Source organism: Mytilus californianus, unplaced genomic scaffold (assembly GCF_021869535.1).
Source record: "Mytilus californianus isolate M0D057914Y unplaced genomic scaffold, xbMytCali1.0.p SCAF_2, whole genome shotgun sequence".
NCBI classification, from domain to species: domain Eukaryota; kingdom Metazoa; phylum Mollusca; class Bivalvia; order Mytilida; family Mytilidae; genus Mytilus; species Mytilus californianus.
The window spans coordinates 22,735,735-22,755,072 of NW_026262668.1; the positions used below are offsets into that span (position 1 = coordinate 22,735,735).

The 19,338-nt window shown below is 34.0% G+C and overlaps 1 long non-coding RNA gene across 5 annotated transcripts in view; it reads right to left on the reverse strand.

Moving 5' to 3' along the window:
* The window catches only part of LOC127729534 (uncharacterized), a 115,253-nt gene that overhangs the window by 59,489 nt on the left and 36,426 nt on the right, over positions 1-19,338 (reverse strand). Inside the window, exon 3 of one of the 5 annotated variants that reach the window (XR_007994678.1) lies at positions 9,747-9,841. The exons of the other annotated variants lie outside the window; for them this stretch is intronic. This is a non-coding gene — a long non-coding RNA (uncharacterized LOC127729534). Of the gene's footprint in view, positions 1-9,746; positions 9,842-19,338 lie in introns of those variants that run through there. 5 annotated transcript variants of the gene reach the window in all.

The following is a 19,338-nucleotide window of genomic DNA, read 5'->3' on the forward strand; positions in this document are numbered from 1 at the left end:
TGATTTCGTACATGTTGGCGAAGTTGGTGACGTTGGCAAACAGTAATGATTTCGTAAATGTTAGCGACGTTGGCGACGTAGGTGAACATTCACATAATCCTGTACCAGAATGCAAATACAGTAACTATTGTTGTTATAAAGTAAATACATTTAAGTGAATGAAAATTACAACAAAGTGTGAATATAAAAATAAGGAGATGTGGTATGATTGCCAATGAGACAGCTATCCACCAAAGTTCAAATGAAGTGGATGTAAGCAATTATAGGCAACCGTACGGCCTTCAACAATGAGAAAAACCCATACCGTATGGTCGGCTAAAAAGGGCCCCGACTTGAAAAATCTGAAACATTTCAATTTGAAAACTAACGTCCTAATTTATAACAAAACAGTTTACGAAAAAAATATGACAGATCTGAAACATTTCAATTTGAAAACTAACGTCCTAATTTATAACAAAACAGTTTACGAAAAAAATATGACAGACATGAACCAACTGCAACCACTGAACCACAGGCTCCTGACTTGGAACAATCACTTAAAAAATGTGGTGGGGTTAACATGTTTGTGAGCGCTCTACCCTCCCCTAACCTGGGACAGTGGTGTAACAGTACAACATAAGAACAAACTATAAAAATCAGTTGAAAAAGGCTTAACTCATCAGATGGATACAAATAGAAATACATCTAACAAAAACACAGAGTGGATGTGGACGGGTACTTATACATCCCAAAAACAAAAAAGACACTAAGTACAGATCTGAGAGTACTCTCAGTTACTGACAGCTTGTTCAAAGCCAATACCAGCTAATGAAAAAAAAAAATCTTGTATCTAATACTTGTTTGTCTTGTTCTAAACAAAGCTTATGGTTACAAATACTGGATTATGTAAAACATATCTAAGTTGATTTAGTAATATAAATTTCAGCTTCAAATTGCAAACGTTGAAGACGTTGAATGAATGAATGATTGATATATGGTGAACGTTCAGCGACTAATAATATGTGCATATTAAAGGCAATAAAGTCGAACGAATATGTACAAGAACATTTTACAGGCTGACAATTTAATAGTCCACAGCATCACAGTCTCCAGTTACTTACCCTGAGCAACCAAATTTTTGATTTTTCTCATAACATCATTGGACATAGCGAAAATGAAGAACACATCAATTTCAAAGTACATATTTGGTTTGATCGATCGAGGATCAAACTCACGAACTCCCTAATATTCAAGATGAGCACACAGCTACGCAAATCACAGATGAAGTGTTCAAAACGCTTGAAAAGCCAAAAACAACCAGTGCATAATATTGTTTCCAATGTTTTTTAAAAAGAATGTACAAAACAAACAATAATTCATAAATCGATTAAGTAAATTATGATATGAAAATTAAGCTGGATTTATTTAGGAATAAAGTGGGAAAAATTGTAAATTCGACCACGTAACCATCGTTTTTTTTTAATTCTATTATCAGGGAAAGCGTCTCCCGCGTGATTATGTTGGCGTAAATATAAAAAAAGAGATGAGGGCGGGAGAAGAAGGGAAGCTGAGAGGTAGATGAATCCATGCTTGGTGGTGTTTAATTCATGCAAAACCAATACATTTTGTCATAAATAAAATAAAGACTGCTGACGTGCAATAGTGTAATGTGCTATAGAATTGCCACGTGTTCAATACTCGAAACATGTAGGAATTTTCCAAACAATTCTAGAACTAGGGTGGGAATGATTGGCTAACAATAGATATATGGGAGGAGTAAGCAATCCAAATTACTGTTTTAACAGGTTAAGCGATAAACTTCATCCATCAATCACTTATACTCATTTCAAATAATAAGTTGTTTTGTGCATAGAGGATAAATTGGAAGTGATAAACAATTAAAAATAGCGGTTAACCGATAAAAATAACGGTTAACCGATATATAAATAGCGATTATCCGATAAACATAGTGGTTAACCAATAAAAAGCGGTAAACCGACATATAAATAGCGGTTAACAGATAAAAATAGCGGTTAATCGATAAAAATACCTTTTGAACCAAATGGTACACCATACATCTAAAAACATATGATGTTTAGCGCAGTGAATATGCAAGTATTTCCAAAATTTGGCAACAGCAAATTTTGAAAAGACTTATTTGTATTTCCTTGCCGATATTAAAGTACTGGCTACTGAGCTAGTGATTCCCTCGCGATCGGGACTAACAGTCCACTATCAGTGGTATCGACCCGGTGGAACCATACCAACTACCATTGACTTATCATAAGTGGTTCCCTTTACAATAACCTAAACACAAACTTTAATTTGTAAATGTAACAGTTTCAAAGTTAATGAACCATGCTGAGGGGTGGAGCCATATAACCACCATGGAAAAGAGACTTGCAAATGCTAATACATCTGCACACCAAATACCATTGACTTAAAATTAGTGGTTCATCTAAAACTGATCTAATCACAAACTTAAAATATAAACTGTGCAAAAATTTCAGTCAATAGACCATTACTGAGGAGGCGAAGCCAAATAATTTCCATGGAAATGAGATGTGTCAATGCTAATCTGCATACCAAATATTATTGACCTTCAACTCGTGGTTCCCCTTAAACTCTTAAACTGACATAATCACAAACTAATACATGTAAAGTATGCAAAAAGTTTAAAAGTCAATAGACCATGACTTGGGCGGGGGGGGGATAATCTCAATTGAAATGAGATGTGCAAATGCTAATGCATCTACATAACACACATTATTGACCTACCACCAGTGGATCCTCTTAAACTGACCTTATCACAAACTGATACATGTAAAGTAAGCAAAATGTTCAAAGTCAATAGACCACGATTGAGGAGACGGGGCTAAATAATCTCCATGGAAATGAGATGTTCCAATGCTAATACAACTGCATTCCAAATAGCATTGACCTACCACTAGTGTTCCCCATAAACTGACCTAATCACAAACTATTAAATTGTTGACGCCGTCGGAAACAGCATACATAAGTCTCGCTTTTTTGACTCCATCAAGGCGAGACAAATTCCATATATAGACCTCATTTAGAACCGACAAATGAATGTCTGCACAATAATTATTTGCTATAGATTATTGCCGTTCTTAGTCTTCAGTAATCAAGAAAAGATTTTTAAAGACCAGGGCCAGTATGCATAAAACATCTTATTAAACCTTAAGTGACCCTTAAACTTAGATTTCACAAAGAATTAGATCTTCGCATGTACTCATCCGAGCATATATAATTTCAGAAGTACCGACCCAATGGTAGTAATACCATACACGGTACCAATTTTACTGAACGATATGCGCATTTCGACAATAAATGTCTTCCGTGATGTTTAGGGCCAAAAGTTTTAAAAATCCAAAACTTATTGGAAAGATGAAGAGCATGTAAACCAAAAATGACTGAACATTTGGACAAATTCAGGCAATGAATCAGATATTTGCATGAGGCAGATATATTCCTTTATCTGAAATTATTTCCAAAATTTTGCAACAGCAAATTTTGAAAAGACATTAATTTTGTATTTTCTTGCCAATATCAAAGTACTGGCTACTGAACTAGTGAAAAAGTAATTACAGTAGGTGTAAAGTGATTAAGTAGATTAATGGCACACGACCTATGGCACAGGACCTGAAAAAAATATTATTTTCTCCTTTTTTTTTCACTTTTACATGCAATTGCATAACCCTCCTCCTTTTTTAACCCGGGCTGGTACCTGTTTGGTTTCTGTCCCACTGTTTAGGAAGCAGTTGATGGTAAATAGCTGCTTGAATGGTACCTTTACCACTTTGAAAGTGCCGTCCATATACCAACATTTGGACTTAGACAGTAATTGTAGTTACTGATCTGTGGCTAAGACTATATATCTTTGACCATTCTTTTTGATATCAGCTTTCAGGAAGTTGTCCGGCAGGTAGTATTCTGCAAGATCGAAATCTAGGTGTTTTGGCTCAGGAGGACGATCTTTTTGACGTCTACGATTACATTGTCTTTTTAAATTAGTGATGGCAGGACGACTTGCCTCCGGCAGGTTTACATTAGCATGTGTTGCTAGAATTGTCTTCACAATCTCTGATGATCTAGTAAAAGCATGGGCTGGTAATGCCGCTTGTGCCTTGACAGTTGATGAAATTGTGGCCGCAACCACTGAACCAGGTGTAGAAGGATGATTATGTGGTACTTTGCCTGGAACGAATTTGTCACTTATTTGGCTAACCGCTGCTGGACACCTGTTATTTTTACCTCTTACACTACACCACCACCAGGTCTTTTCATTTTGCTGCCTTTTAACAGTGAAAGAAAAATCATCACTAGAATAAAGCTTATGTTTACCACGTTTGGTACCTTGGTCTAATATCTTGTAAGTAATTGTGGCAGTTGTATCAATGCCCTCCATAGGGTCGTCAACCGAGCTGTCAGACAGAGACCCTTCGTTGACTGGGACCGGAATAACAAACGAGCGATTGTTAATGTCAAATGTATCGTCTGCAGCATGGTCCGAGTCAGAGTTGTCTTCGGTTATGACTCTAGGTGGTGGTCGGCGTCTAACAATATAATGATCTGAATCTGAGTCACTGTCCCTGAAAAGTTTTGGTCTGCCAATAAGTATATCTGGCGAGCTTAACACCGGACCTGTGTCGGAGTCGTTGAAATGGGCTACAGGTATGGCCGGTCTCTGTGAGGCAATATCATGATCTGATTCGAAATCACTGTATGCTACAAGACTTAGTGGTCTAGGTTGTTGCTCAGTTGGTAAGGGTTGGTCCACAATAAGGCAGTTAGAACAACTCCAATCGATATCGGCCTTTGCTTTGGCCGCTTCTCTGTATGCATCTCTGGTAATGCCTGTGTGGCATGTACGATGCTGTTACAAAATATTCTAAATTATTTTTGACTAAAGAATATATCACCATCATGCAAAACTCTGATTCCTTGCCCGAATTTGTATATACTTTGTGTCTTATGGTTTATAAGCTCTTCACTTTTAGCACGTTTTGGATTTAAAATATTTTGGCTTCATTTATTCTCGAGAAACGCATCTGGTGCAGTAAAATTGGTACCGTTAATGTCATTACTATCACTGGGTCAATACCGCTGCTGGTGGACTGTTAATCCTTTATCAGGAAGGAATCACAGTCAAGCCCAGTAGCCAGTACTTCGGTATTGGCATGAAAATACGGATAAAGTGTTTTCAAAATTTGCTGTTGCAAAATTTGGGAAATTATCTAAGATAAAATAATATATCTCCTTCGTGCAAAGCTCTAATTCCTTGCCCGACTTGTCAATTTTTTTTGGGGGGTCATTTTTGCTTTATAACCTCGTTATTGTTTTAAAAACTTTTGGTTTTGCAAATATTTTGGCTTCATTCATTGTCGAAATGTGCATCTGGTGCAGTAAAATTGGTACCGTTAATGTTTTTACTAACACTAGGTCGATACCTCTACTGGTGGACTGTTAGTCCTCGATGGAAACACTATCCCAGTAGCCAGTACTTTGGTAATGTCATGAAAATCATGCAAATACGGATATTTTGTTATAAAAAACATATCAAAGATACCAGGCTAATAATTTTGTACGACAGAGGCGCGTTTTGTCTACAAGACTCATCAATAACGCTCGAAGTTAAAAAGCCAAATTAAGTACGATGCCGAAGAGCTTTGAGGACCCCAAAATTCGAAAGGTTTTGCCAAATACAGCTAAGGTGATCTATTTCTGGGGTCGAAATTTCATAGTATTTCGAACAATTGAAAGTTTTATAAACAGTTAATATATAAATATGACCATATCAATTATATATCATGTCAACACAGAAGTGCTGAATACTTTTATGGTGAAAATTTTAAAATTATTTTGGATTAGGGAATATATCACCCTCATGCAAAGCTTTGATTCATTTCCCGACTTTAGCTATACTATCTGTCTCTAATGGTTAATAATCTCTTCACATTTTGAATAAGTTTGGTTTTTCAAATATTTTGGCCTTGATGATCAAGGAAGAGACATTTATTGTTAGTTCCCGATCGCGAGAGTATCACTAGCCCATGCAGTATCCAGTACTTCAGCACTGGCATGAGAATACGGATATTGTGTTTTTAAAATTTGCAGTCGCAAAATTTTTGATATTATTTAAGATGAAGGTATATATCTCCCACATACAAAGCTCTGATTCCTTGTCGGGCTTTTATATTTTATGTCATTTTTGGTTTATAGGCTGTTCATTTTTTTAATAAGCTTTTGAAATTGAAAGTTTTTGGCTTCGGGCATTACTGAAGACATGCATTGTCGAAATGCGTATCTGGTGTAGTATAATTTGTACCGTTAATGTTGTACTACAACAAAGTCGAAAACTTTGCTGATGGACTGTTAGTCCCCGAGGTTATCACTAACCCAGTAAAAAGTAAAATCACAAAAATACCGAACTTCGGTGAAAATTCAAAACGGAAAGTCCCTAATCAAATGGCAAAATCAAAAGCTCAAACACATCAAACGAATGGATAACAACTGTCATATTCCTGACTTGGTACAGGCATTTTCTAATGTAGAAAATGGTGGATTAAACCTGGTTTTATAGTTAGCTAAACCTCTCATTTGTATGACAGTCTCATAAAATTCCATTATATTGACAATGATGTGTGAACAAAACAAAGAGACATAAAAGGTAAAAATGTCAAAATAGGGGTACAACAGTCAAAATTGTATTATAATCTTAATCACTATGAAAACAAAAAAATATGTAACAAATAAACACAAAAAGACATATAGACAAAGCACATAAGCAAAAATGAAAGACAAGAATACAAAAATTTACCATAGCACAATGACACAATGACGGGATGTATAAGTACCGAGCCACGTCAAATGAATAACCCAAAAAATAGACTAAACAGTAAAAGTAATATTCAAAAAGACAAATACAAGAATACTATAACACGTTATTAAGATGATAAGCAACGTCAGTACCCAGAATCTATACTTCAAGACCATCGTGTTTTATTTGTGAATTTGATACGGAATATTTATCAACAAGGTCTTGGTACCTTCCGATGAACTTTTTAAGAAAAATAACGAGACGTTCTTTGACATACTCCTGGTTCATCAACTTTCTGCTCAGACACTGGTAACGTAAGCCAGTACTTCGGTACTGGCATGAAAATATGGATAATGTGTTATTAAAATTTGTGGTTTTAGTAACAGTAACACACTTTTGGAAATTATTTTAGGAATATACCTCCCTCATGCAAAACTCTGGTTCCTTGTCTGGCTTTGGGTATAAGTTTTGTCTTTTTGTGTATATAAGCTCATAAGTTTTAGATTTTCAAAATATATTGGCCTCAAGCATCACCCAAGGGACATTTATTGAAAAGCACATATGGTGCAGTAAAATTGGTAGCGTTAGAATTCTTTGTAATAATAATTCATGAACTAAAATCTAGACACACCAAGGACCAAGTAAATCTTGAACTAGTTCAGTCGTTTAAGGGGTTAAGGCCTTTGAAACAAAATAAAAAATAAGATAACCGATTTGATCCTTTAAAATATTTTTTACAATCATCAAAAACAACTTTGATTGGCTCATTATCGATGCTCACGATTGTCTCTTTGGTATAGTCTTAAATGGGAAAACAGTAAATGTCTTGTAGACATTTCACAAAATTGTGTTTTGCAGCTTTCTTCACAATCAGGGGAGAAGCGGTGAAAATCTTATAGTTCACCCGTGAGGCATGTATTTGATCTTTAATGAAACCATGTAATGAGTTCTTTGTATATTAAAGGAGAAAGGGAAATAAACGTTGATATCAATACCCAAAAAGCAAATGTTAATAATGCAAATGCAAATGATGTTCTGAACTTTCTGTAACTAATCACATCTTTTATTTTATTATATGCCTAAAATTCAAATTTGTGTCCAATCTTAAAATCACATTTATATGATAAAAGCCAGCATGCTATCATGATGAGATTCCATCTGGACCCAAAGTATTTCGTAAAATGAATATTTGTGTAACCATGACCTTAACCTTTTAACATTTTGACTGGAAATTCAACCAGCTGTATATATAAAAATAAGAAGATGTGGTACGATTGCCAAAGAGACAACTCTCCACCAGAGATCAATAAAATGCTCCGCAGGGCGCAGCTTGATACGACCGCAGAGGTCGAACCCTGAACAGTTGGGCAAGTATGGACACAACATTCAAGCTTGATACAGCTCTGAATTTGGATTGTGATTAAATATTTGACACAGCATAGGTTTCTGACACAGAATGAATGTGGTCTAAGAACTTAAAATTTTAAATTGAACATTCACCTATTATGGTCCAATATCCAAAATCTAAATACATGGTTAGATTCAGCATATCAAAGAACCCCAAGAATTCAATTTTTGATGAAATCAAACAAAGTTTAATTTTGGACCCTTTTCACCTCAATGTGGACAAAGTTGATAATGGGGCCCAAAAATCAAAAATCTAAATACATGGTTAGATTCAGCATATCAAAGAACCCCATATATTCAATTTTTGTTGAAATCAAACAAAGTTTAATTTTGGACCCTGATTTGGACCAACTTGAAAACTGGGCCCATAATCAAAAATCTAAATACATGTTTAGATTCAGCATATCAAAGAACCCTAAGAATTCAATTTTTGTTAAAATCAAACTAAGTTAAATTTTGGACCCTTTGGACCTTAATGTAGACCAATTTGAAAACGGAACTAAAAATTAAGAATCTAAATACACGGTTAGATTCGGCATATCAAAGAACCCCAATATTTCAATTTTTGATGAAATCAAACAAAGTTTAATTTTGGACCCTTTGGACCTCAATGTGGACCAATTTAAAAACGGGGCCCAAAATCCAAAAAACTTAATACACGGTTAGAATCAGCATATTAAAGAACCCCATATATTCAATTTTTGTTGAAATCAAACAAAGTTTAATTTTGGACCCCGATTTGGACCAACTTGAAAACTGGGCCCATAATCAAAAATCTAAATACATGTTTAGATTCAGCATATCAAAGAACCCTAAGAATTCAATTTTTGTTAAAATCAAACTGAGTTAAATTTTGGACCCTTTGGACCTTAATGTAGACCAATTTGAAAACGGAACCAAAAATTACGAATCTAAATACACGGCTAGATTCGGCATATCAAAGAACCCCAATATTTCAATTTTTGATGAAATCAAACAAAGTTTAATTTTGGACCCTTTGGACCTCAATGTGGACCAATTTAAAAACGGGGCCCAAAATCCAAAAACTTAATACACGGTTAGAATCAGCATATTAAAGAACCCAAAGAATTCAAGAATAAAACCCCATTGAAATTGGTCAAGAAATAAGCAATTTATACGAAGTATCTTCTTTTGCACAATACTGTGCAATTGAATATTTCTTGCTATTGCGCAATACTGTACAATTGACAATTTCTTGCTATTGTGCAATATTGTGCTATTGGATATTTCTTGCTATTGCACAATACTGTGCAATTGAAGAGTTCTTGCTATTGCGCAATACTGTGCAATTGAAGATTTCTTGCTATTGTGCAATACTGTGCAATTGAAAATTTCTTGCTATTGCACAATACTTATTATATAATAATTTACACATCCTGTTTGGTGAGTATCTCCTACCATATCATTATTATTTGCTTTTAAATATAAAACAGAAATAACCAACTTAAAATGGAAAATTTTAAAAGAAAAAAAAAAAGGAAAAACAGAAAAAAAGGAAAAAAAAAAAAAAATCCCCCCCCCCAAATTTTTTGAACCCCCTTATGATTCATCACCCCAAAACTCAATCCCAGCCTTCCCTTTGTGGTATGGTACCTTGCAGTACAATTTCAGAGAGATCCATACACTTGAACACAAGTTATTGTCTGGAAACTAGAAAAATGCTTATTTTTTGCCCCTTTTTGGCCCCTTATTCCTAAACATTTGAAGCAATTACCCCCAAACTCAATTCCAGCTTTCCCTTTGTGATATGGAACCTTGTAGTACAATATCAGAAAGATCCATACACTTACACACAAGTTATTATCATGAAACTAGAAAAATGCTTGTTTTTTGCCCCTTTTTTGGCCCCTTATTCCTAATATTTTGAGGCAATTACCCCCAAAATCAATCCCAGCATTCACTGTGTGATATGGAACCTTGTGGTACAATTTCAATGAGATCCATACACTTGAACACAAGTTATTGTCTGGAAACTAGAAAAATGCTTATTTTTTGCCCCTTTTTGGCCCCTTATTCCTAAACGTTTTGGGCAATTACCCCCAAACTCAATTCCAGCTTTCCCTTTGTGATTTGGAACCTTGTAGTACAATTTCAGAAAGATCCATACACTTACACACAAGTTATTGTCATGAAACTAGAAAAATGCTTGTTTTTTGCCCCTTTTTTGGCCCCTAATTCCTAATGATTTGAGGCAATTACCCCCCAAAATCAATCCCAGCATTTCCTGTGTGATATGGAACCTTGTAGTACAATGTCAGAGAGATCCATACACTAACACACAAGTTATGTCTGGAAGTTACAAAAATGCTTATTTTTGGCCCCTTTTTGGCCCCTAATTCCTTAACTGTTGGTACTATAACCCCCAAAATCAATCCCAAACTTCCTTTTGTGGTATTGAACCTTATGGTAAAATTTCATAGAGATCCATTCACTTAAACTAAAGTTAGAGTGCGAAAACCAATGTGTCTTCGGACGACGCCGGACGACGCCAGACGACGACGACGACGACGACGCCAACGTCATACCAATATACGACCGCAAAAATTTTTGCGGTCGTATAAAAATGACATAGAAGTTAACAACTACGGCCTTCAACAATGAGCAAAACCCATACCGCATAGTAAGCTATAAAAGGCCCCTTAATGACAAATGTAAAACAATTCAATTGAGAAAACTAACGGCCTGATTTATGTACAAAACAATGAAGGAAAAACAAATATGATATACAGCAACAAACGACAACCACTGAATTACAGGCTCCTGACTTGGGACAGTCACATACAGAATGTGCCGGGGATAATCTAGTTTGAAAACGCCAACCCTCCCCTAACCTGGGATGGCGGTGTAACAGTACAACATACAACTGTGTCCTTTCATCTATAGGTTTCATTAAATTCCAACAAGTGTACCTATGGTAATTGCAAGGAAAAAGCAAATTGCACTTCTTTTTTTCATATTTTCAGTCTATTTTTTTTTAAAGGACCATTATGAAGAAATGTAAATAATTGAAACATAAAGAATTGTACATATGATATTTAATATTACTAAATATAAATCATTTTATGGTATACTAAAATGAAGTTTCCCTCAAGAAATTTTAAACGACAGATAAAATTGTTTTGTAAAACTATATTAAAGCGATTCACATACATAAGAAATATTGTAAAAATTAACAACTTCTAAAACATAAAACACATACTTAAATCATAAAAATATGAGATGCTGTTTAAAACGTTACATCTTATAAAAACATTTGGATTTATATTATATACAAAATCTTAATCAAAAGCAATAGGTTCACATAGAGTTTAAACAAATAAATAAGAGCTCACAACAAAATGAAAACGATTCTGTGGAAATACATTTACACACGTCAGAATATCTTAGCATATATCTCTAATACATTACTTGACATGTACATTGATAGGATATAAAGAATATTCACCTCTATGTTACTGTACTATGATGTTTGCGATATCAAATGTAAGAGACGAAGCCTTAAAAAATATCGATATAGCACAAGTGACATCAGGGTTTTGATTTGATTTCATGAAACTTTAACCCAAATAATATATTTGTCACTATGTACCCCCAAACTTCATCTATAATCCTTACAAAATATTTCCACTGAATGTTTTAAATTTCCATTTCAAACGTGTATGGTGAATGGTGAACGTTACAGTATATATTGTAATATTTATCTTTACCAAGTGTGAAAGGGTATTGTGTATTATTGTACTTCATGTTAAAATGCCAGATTTTGATTGGTTAATACGAGGGTGACAATTTGTTCTATCCCATGGCAAATACTCTATTACCCTTCACGGAGACACTTGATCAAGTGTGCGCTTTAATTAAATACGGATGATTGTTATGTACACGATGTCATAGTTTATTACTCTGAATTTGAAATTTAATAGACAATAATAACAGAAAGCTCAATTTAATAATTAAATTAAACAAGCATTCTGAGAGTATTGCATGGCAATACATAGTCCCCTACAGGTTAAAATTTCATTGTACTGTAACAAAATGCTAACTTGTTCTATAATTTGTCATGGTGTTAACTTTATAACAAATATCGTCAATATCTTCAAGCATGATGAAAAAAAAAGTGTAGAAAACTGATTATTAGTGAATTTTCTATGTCCAAGGACCATAACTCTGCATAAAATCATCAGACCGGAACAAAATTCGAACTTGATCTGTAACTTGTCATGATACAACTATATACCAATTATCAAATCAATATTTTCAAGCATGATGAAAAAAAGAGAGGTGAAAGATACCAAAGGGACATTCAAACTCATAAGTCGAAAATAAACTGACAATGCCATGGCTAAAAAAGACAAGCATTCTGAGAGTATTGCATGGCAATACATAGTCCCCTATCGGGTAAAAATTCATTATACTGGAACAAAATGCTAACTTGTTCTATAACTTGTCATGGTGTAAACAAATAGAAAATATCAAGTCAATATTTTAAAGCATGGCTAAAAACAGTGTGGAAAACTGAATATATGAGAGAATTTTTTCAAGTCCAAGGACCATAACTCTGCACAAAATTATCAGACTGAAACAAAAATTTGAACTTGATCTGTAACTTGTCATGATAAAACTATATACCAATTGTCAATCAATATCTTCAAGCCAGATGAAAAAAGTGTGGAAAACCTATAACACTCTAACATTAGATATGATGTAATACAATGTATATCTATTTTCGAATTACAATCAAATAAAATTAATAGTTCCAAATATTTTTTTTTTCATTTGTCACAAACTAATATAGATTTGTAACTTATCTATAAAATGTCAACAACTTTTATCTACACAAAGTAATGTAATGAAATATATACTTTAATAAAAATAGATTATTATCTAATTTAAGGATTTCACTTAATAAAAAAATATATATATATATATACATGTAGCATTCAGAAAATTAGTTTATACAAAATAACATATAAACCTGCCACAAAATTCCTCAAACAATTTACCAAATTTTAAAAAATGAGTTATCTCCCTTTGTACAGATATATGGTTTAACATAGTACTCTAACATTAGTTATGGAGTTTTTTTATGGACCATAACTCTGGACTAAATCATCAGACCGGAACAAAATTTGAACTTGATCTATAACTTGTCATTATAAAACTATATACTAAATATCAAATCAATGTCTTCAAGAACGAAGAAAAAAAGTGTGGAAAACTGAGTTGCCGGACTGACGGATGGACAGACGGACGGACAGACAGACGGACAGTGGGCAAACCTAAAGTCCCCTTCGACTTCGTCGGTAGGGGACTAATAAATGGGGAATGTGTCCATGGGACACAGATGATGCCCCCGCTTGCATATCATATAAAGTTATAAAGGGACATAACTGAAGAACGGAATAAGTGACGCTACCCAAATTTGTACTTGATCGGAGTTTTGTGTCGATAAGTATTGAGTATAAGTTTCATAACATTTGGTTGAGGCAAACCTAAGTTAGAGAACGGAAATGAAAAATTCAGCAATTTTTCCATTTGTAAAGGGGCATAACTCTAGAACAGTTAAAGGTGTAATACCACCATTGATTTTCCCCTATTAGTCTTTGTTAAATTTGCACTTTTCAAAAAATTGTGCAGAATTTATCTTTGTTTCAAATAAAGAAATACTTGGCATGAGTAAAGTTTGATCCTGTCCAGTACTATAGAAAAAATTTCACATAACATTTCATTGCATATAAGAAAATAACCATCACTGGAAGTTAACCAATCAAATTTTCCCCCTTTTTTAACCTGTGTACAAGCTTTAGTAACCATGTAACCTCAAGTTTCCAAAATATTCTATAGAAACCCTAAATAAAAAAAAAATGGTGCTTTGAAATACCCAATATATATGTTTATGACCAAGAAATGTTTTACTGCAATGAAATGAAGGATCAATTATCTACAACTGTCAAATTCAAGGGAATATTTTTTTTCGACCTATTTTCGTATGCAACCGGATGTGACGTACTATGATTTGGTGGTATTACACCTAAAGTGACGCCACCAAAATTCAAACTTGATCTGTGTTTTGTGGTAATAAGCATTTTGTATAAATTTCATAAAATTTGGTGGAGGCAAACTTAATTTAGAGAATGGAAACCAACTTTGGGACATACGGACTGACAAGTGAGGAAAAATGATTATTTGTGTGAATCTAAGTCCAAGGACCATAACTCTGCACAAAATCATCAGACCGGAACAAAATTCGAACTTGATCTGTAACTTGTCATGATAAACTGTTAACACAGAGATTTGTCTCGTCTATTTGTTATTTTGACAATGCAAATGTTGAAATTAAAATAGCAATACTTTAACATGTAAGTTATGCAAATATTCAAAGTCAATTAACCATGATTGAAGGTACAGGGCTAAACAATCTTCATGGAAATGAGATGTGCCAATGCTAATACAACTGCAAACCAAATATTAGTCTTTTCATAAGTCGTTCCCTTTAAACAAACCTAAACACAAACACTAACTTGTAAACTATGTAAAAGTTTCAAAGTCAATGAACTATTATTAGGGGGTGGGGTTATATAATCTCCATGGAATTGAAACTTGCAAATGCCAATACATTTGCATACCGAATATCATTGACTTAACATTAGTGGTTCATCTTAAACTGACCTAATCACAAACTAATACATGTAAACTAAGCAAAAGTTTCAAAGTCAATAGACCATGACTGAGAGGTAAGGACCCAATATTCTCCATGGAAATGAGATGTGCTAATGCTTATGCAACTGCATACCAATTATCATTGACCTACCACTAAAAGTTCCCCTTAAACTGACCTAATCACAAACTAATACATGAAAACTAAGCAAAAGTTTCAGTCAATAGACCATGAATGAGGGGGCGGGGCCTAATAATCTCCATGGAAATGAGATATGCCAATGCTTATACAACTTCATACCAAATATCATTGACCTACAACACATGGTTCCCCATAAACTGACCTAATCACAAACTAATACATGTAAACTAAGCAAAGTTTCAAAGTCAATAGACCTTGACTGAGGGGGCGGGGCCAAATAATCTCCATGGTAATGAGATGTGCCAATGCTAATACAACTGCATACCAAATATCATTTACCTACCACTAGTGGCTCACCATGAACTAGACCTAATCATAAACTAATACATTGATGACGCCGCCACCGCCGCCGGAAACAGCATACCTATGTCTCGCTTTGTGACTCCGTCAAGGCGAGACAATAAAACTATATACCAATTATCAAATCAATATCTTCAAGGACGAAGAAAAAAAAGTGTGGAAAACCGATTTGCCGGACTGACGGATGGACAGACAGACGGACGGAGTGAAACCTAAAGTTCCCTTCAACTTCGTCGGTAGGGGACTAATAACACATAGCTGAGAGGGTGATAAAGCAGAATGTTACCCCTCGAAAAAACATTGTCAATCTTGGCTTCGCCTTACTTGACAATGTTTTCTCAGGGTAACAAGCTGCTCTATCACCCTCTAAGCTATGTGTTATTTATATAATGATGCATGGTGCATGAAGAATGTTTTCAAATTTGAGTTTGTTTAATCAAAGATGTAAATTGTGAGTAATTTTGAATGGTGCAATTCGTGAATGATTCAAAATGGAAAGGGGAATGGTGTTTGGTGCTTAGTATACTTGGGAATTTATCAACATTCAAGAACTATTGGCAATTTTTATCTTAAGGCTCCCAGAGACATTATATTGACATTTGCTTTTTACGTATTTTGGATAAAATAAATTGTTTGATATTGCTTCACTCAAAACTTTCCAGTTCAGAAACTAGTGGAAAATGGGAAAATAAAATGAGGAATGGTGTTTGGTGCCTAGTATAGGTGAGAATTTATCACCATTCAAGAAATATTGGCAATTTTATCTTAAGTGTCCAGTAGACATTATTTTGACATTTGCTTTTTATCTTTTTGGATAAAATAAATTGTTTTTTCTTGCTTCACTCAAAACTTTCCAGTCTAGAAACTAGTAGAAAATGACACTTAAGGGCAACAACTCCTATTGTAGTCAAATTGCAATTTTCTCCATGGTAAGTTACGACTAACTTATTTGAATATCATATTTTGTTGATAGTTTTTTTGTTGTTAGTCTTTTTGACCGTTTCTCTACTATAATTTCTACAAAAAACACAAAAATTGAGTAAAATTAGTCACTCAAGGGCGTCTTCTATAAGAAGTTGACTAACCATTTCAGGTATATTGAATTATTTGTAGATTTCAATTTGCGAATTTTCTTTGAAATTCACAATTCCTCTGTCTGTACTTATACAAAAATCGTCATTCATAGGCAATAAATAATTTCAGAAGGCCAATGCTATCTGTTATCTGTTGATCTTGTCTTGCTGATATTTTTTATATTTAGTTTCTCACTAACTCATCTCTGGCAATGTGCGTTTGACTATCGATCTTATTTCTCAAGGATAAACAAAAATTGGTAAAATTCTGTTATAAGGGCAATAAGGAGTCGTCTGATAATTTTGGTCAAATTGGACAGAAGGCTTTCTGCCCCTGCAAGATCTATAACGGTTTTCAAGATAAACAATAATTGCATTTATCCCTATGTTTTGTTTATAAGCCTTTATTTTTGATACCCCAAGGCTAATTGTGACAAGGTTTGGTGCAAATAGACTCAGTATTTTCAGAGGAGCTCAAACTAGCACCTTGGGTCAGATTAGCTAAAAAAGAGTCATCATACCAGGTCAAAAACTACAAAAAGTATATTATAGTTTGTTTATATGTCAAAAATACAACTTATTAGTAAATGAAAGTTCCACATTGTGATACAATGAATTTAGGAAAGGTAGAAACTTTCTGAAAATGATTCTTGTATAAGTAAATTCAAACGAAATTGCCCCAAAAAATCTAACATTTTCTAGATTTAATTTTACAATGTACAATGACAGACAATACCCCTTCACATGCAATTGATAAAAAAAGCTCATGTCAGTAAGTTTAATATTGACACACCATACAAATTGGATAGAGGTAAACAATATTTATTGTCCATCAAACAAACATACTAGAAATAATAATTCACACAGTAATCTCAAAGCTAAATAAGTGCATCTTCAACATTGATAAAATGAGATTTTGTATCTATGTTTATGAGACTGTTACGTAACAACACAAAAAAGACAGACAGGTCAGCATGCAGTTTAGAACGAAAAGCAAGCATCTGTTCTATAAGTTAAGCTGCAAATATCCCTTAGCCGAGAATGTTCATCATTAATCTAATGGAAACTTCAGATTTTGATGTTACACTATTTTTATATTCAAAATACACAAAGGCATCATGTAAAAAAAATACAGACAAGAAAAATGTTTGTGACAGTATTTTTCAGGGCTATACTTCCATTCTTAGTACTCAACACTCCCCGTTTACTTCTTTATCCTTTGGCTAACAATCGTATCCTAGCAGTATTTCAAATCACAGAAATACAGATAAAAAAAGACTCGTTGACTTAGAGATTTTTCTCTTATTACATGTGACGATATATCCTAGTAAGTTTGCAAACTCATCTGTTGTATTTAATTTAGCATCTGGAATATGAGTTCAAAATAATATTTGAGCCAGCCGGACATTTTTTGTCTTATCCTGATTTTAATTCCTTAAGACTTATTAACAAAAGGCAATTATGGTAATCAGTTGGGCATCATATAAACAATGATTGACACTTAAACGATATTAAGCTTGACTTTCGATATAAATTCGATGTTCTGACGTAAACTGCTAAATTGACAGGACATCATTCGAAGTGTGCAATATCAGTGTACTAATATCTGCCTTAGACTCTTTATTTGTGCCAAATTATGCTGTCAATAACTTCACTTTTGTTTTTAAAAAGCACATTTTCCTAATACCGGATGCTGACTTGACAATGGTATTTATACTAGCTATACAGGAACACTGGTTATGGTCCTCTGAAAAGTCAAAATTAGAAACTTTCGCTGTAGAACGCGCTTTAAGTACTACTTTTAAAAGTACCGATGAATAGGACCCTATTTATAACAGATTACGAATGCGGCGATGGGGTGACTGTGTGATATTATTGAGATCACTAGTACTCTTAGACCAATTTGTTAAAATTCATTCAGATGGTAATGAACTTAAATGTGTTATAACTATTGACTCGAAGACGAAACAAATTTGTATTGTGGCTGTATATATGCCCTGTACTGGTAGTAAGGAATACGATCAAAAATATGAGCAGTGTTTTGATGAGATCAGTGAATGAACTGTTCAATTTTCAGATCACACCATAATAGTAATAGTGGATTTAATGCCTCATTGATATGTTAACGGAAAACAACAACGGACAAAGTGTTTCAACGTCAATACAGGAAATTAATCTCTGTGTACCGAGGAATTATCCTTTATCTCATACATTTTTTCACCAGAATTATAAAGCTTCGTCACAAAAAGACTATATTTAAGCTTTTAGTGCCAGTCACTGCCACTTTGCACTGTAATTTTCAGGATATTGACAAAACTGATGAAGACAATATTGTTACAATGAATAGAGTTAATTGGGAGAAATGTGATACGTTAAAGTGCCAAAGCATACTTAATGAAAAATTTAAGTCTTTAGACATTACATCTGAAACTTTAGATCATCAATTTCAAAATATGGCTTATATTTTTAAAACTAGTGCAGAGGAATCAGCAGTTGTGGTGAAAAAACGTAGGGTTCGAAAATTGAGGCCTTGGCCTACAAAAATTTGAGAATACTGTGTAATGACAGGGAACAAGCATATACTATTTTCAAACAAGTTTGGGTATAAAATGTGAAAAAAAACAATTTATGGGTGAAAAATGGCAAAAAAGAAAATTCGACAAGCCCAGTGGCAACTGGATGCCAATAATAGGTAAAAACTGTATTATGAAATAATAGACTCTTATACTTCAAATCAATTTTTTTTTAAACTTGTTAATATGCAGAGATCTGGTCAAGCCAAGAAACTATTTAAGTTAGTTTATTTTGATGGCATACATCTCGAGTACTCAGCAGAAATAAGGGACGGTAGGGCTTCATAT